This window comes from Hippocampus comes, unplaced genomic scaffold (genome assembly GCF_001891065.2).
Source record: "Hippocampus comes isolate QL1 unplaced genomic scaffold, H_comes_QL1_v1.1 scaffold332, whole genome shotgun sequence".
NCBI lineage: Eukaryota > Metazoa > Chordata > Actinopteri > Syngnathiformes > Syngnathidae > Hippocampus > Hippocampus comes.
In genome coordinates this window covers 59,802-62,656 of record NW_017805119.1, presented here as the reverse complement: position 1 = coordinate 62,656, position 2,855 = coordinate 59,802, and the positions used below count along the sequence as shown (strand labels likewise).

Here is a 2,855-nt window from a genome sequence, read left to right as displayed (position 1 = left end):
GCAATTTATTGGACAGACTTGTTTAAGATCACACAGCGTAATTTGGGTGGCATTTTATTTCGTATTTTTAAATCATCTTTTTATTTTTGACAATATCTGTAAATGTAGTTTCCTGCTCTTAATTGGGAATACATACTTGAGGATTTTAAATGCTCCTGAAATTAAGTGCTGCTTGACGAGCCAATATTGTGTATGTGTGTGACGTCACTGAAGGCCTAAGGTTGAAATGCACGGCCCGCCACTGATGCTAGGCATGTAGTAGAGGTAAAATGAGAGTCAGACAAGTTGATGTAAGTGAAGGCAGAGATAGAATGTGTGATGATGAATGTAGTCAGTGGGTATGCCCCACAGGTGGGCTGTGAGTTAGAAGAAAAGGATAAGTTCTGGAATGAGATGGATAGAGTGATAGAGAGCATTCCCAGGGGAGAGGGAGTAGTGATTGAAGCAGACTTTAATGGTCATGTAGGGGAAGGGAACAGAGGTGATGAGGAAGTGATGGGCAAGTTTGGCCTTAGGGATAGGAACTTGGAAGGACAGGCAGTGGTAGGCTTTGCCAAAAGAATGGAAATGGCCGTGGTAAACACCTATTTCCAAAAGAGAGAACACCTGATAACTTTCAAGAATGGAGGCAGGTCCACACAGATAGATTATATTCTGTGTAGAAGAGGTAATCTGAGGGAGGTTAATAACTGTAAGGTGGTGCCAGGAGAAAGTGTAGCCAAACAGCATCGGATAGTAGTGTGCACGCTGACAATGGAGGTGAGGAAAAGGAAGAGGGTGTAGACAGAGAAGAAAATAAATTGGTGGAAATTGAGGAAAGAGGACTGTTGTGAAGAATTTAGGAAGGAGGTAAGGACAATTCTGGGCAGTGTTGAGGAATTCCCAGATGATTGGGAGACTACTGTAGCAGTGATTAGGGAGACAGGCAAGAAGGTGCTAGGTGTGGCCTCAGGACAGAGAAAGGTGGACAAAGAGACCTGGTGGTGGAATGTTGAGGTTCAGGAAAGTGTACGGAAGAAGAAATTAGCGAAGAAGAGATGGGATAGTGAGAGAACAGAAGAGAACACGCTAGAGTACAAAAAGATGACAAGGGAAGTGAAGAGGAAAGTGGCCAAGGCCAAACAGAAGGCATATGAGGAGTTATACAAGAGGTTAGACACAAAGGAAGGTGAATAAGAATTGTACAGGTTGGCGAGACAGAGAAATCAGGCTGGGAAGGATGTATAGCAGGTGAGGTTGATAAATAAAGACAGAGAGGGAAATGTCATTACGAGTGAGGAAAGTGTGTTGAGGAGATGGAAAGAATACTTTGAGGAGTTGTTAAATGAGGAAAACAATAGGGAACGTAGGAATGAGGAGCCAGAGAGGTTAGGAAGAAGGTCGATCAGGTTAGAAAGGATGAAGTCAGGAAAGCATTAAAAAGGCTGAAGAGGGGTAAGGCAGTTGGTCCAGATGACATACCAGTGGAGGTATGGAAGTGCTTCGGAGAAGTGTCGGTTGATTTTCTGACTAGGTTGTTTCAGAGAATATTAGACACAAACAAGATTCCTGATGAGTGGAGGAAGAGTGTCCTGGTACCAATTTATAAGAAGGGCGATGTACAGAGTTGTAGCAACTACAGGGGGATAAAGTTGATGAGCCATACGATGCAGGTTTGGGAAAGAGTAGTTGAAGCCAGGTTGAGACAGGAAGTGGAGATTTGTGAACAGCATTATGGTTTCATGCCGAGGAAGAGCACCATAGATGCAATATTTGCCCTGAGGATGCTGAGGGAGAAGTACAGGGAAGGTAGGAAGGAGCTGCACTGTGTATTTGTAGATTTAGAGAAGGCTTATGACAGGGTGCCAAGAGAGGAATTGTGGTTCTGTATGAGGAAGTCAGGGGTTGCAGAGAAGTACGTTAGGTTGGTTCAGGACATGTATGAGAATAGTACAACAGTGGTGAGGTGTGCAGTTGGACGGACAGAAGACTTCAAGGTGGAGGTAGGACTGCATCAAGGATCGGCCCTGAGCCCCTTCTTGTTTGCTATGGTGATGGATAGATTGACAGATGAGGTCAGACAGGAGTCGCCCTGGACCATGATGTTTGCAGATGACATTGTGATCTTTAGTGAGAGTAGACAGCTGCTACAAGAAAACCTAGAAAGATGGAGGTTAGAGTGCAGGCAGGATGGAACAGCTGGAGAAAAGTTTCAGGAGTGATTTGTGATAGAAGAGTGTCAGCTAAGGTGAAGGGAAAAGTTTACAGGACAGTTGTGAGACCAGCCATGATGTACAGTCTAGAGACATTAGCATTAGGCAAAAGACAGGAGGCAGAGTTAGAGGTGGCTGAGTTAAAGATGCTGAGATTCTCCTTAGGAGTGACATGGATGGACAGGATCAGAAATGAGGTCATCAGAGGGACAACTCAGACAGGAAAATTTTGAGAAAAAGTTAGAGAGGCCAGAGTGAGATGGTTTGGACATGTACAGAGGAGGGACAGTGGATACATTGGTAGGAGAATGTTTGAGATGGAGCTACCAGGTAGGAGACACAGAGGAAGGCCAAAGAGCAGATTCATGGATGCAGTGAGGGAAGACATGCAGGTAGTTGGAGTCAGAGTAGAGGATGCAGAGAACAAGGAAAGATGGAAATTAATGACTCGCTGTGGCAACCCCTGAAAGGGACAAGCTGAAAGGAGAAGAAGAAGAACTAATTGTATTTGATTCAAAAGGATTCTAGGAAATTTCCCCTGCAGTTTCTACCATCCAGGAATTTATTTCAGAGAGAGAGAGAGAGAGAGAGAGAGAGAGAGAGAGAGAGAGAGAGAGAGAGAGAGAGAGAGAGAGAGAGAGAGAGAGAGAGAGAGAGAGAGAG

At 44.6% G+C, this 2,855-nt stretch overlaps 1 protein-coding gene across 7 annotated transcripts in view; it reads right to left on the bottom strand.

Annotated features, from left to right (window-relative positions):
* The window catches only part of piezo1 (piezo type mechanosensitive ion channel component 1 (Er blood group)), a 135,513-nt gene that overhangs the window by 104,464 nt on the left and 28,194 nt on the right, over nt 1-2,855 (bottom strand). The window lies entirely within an intron of this gene.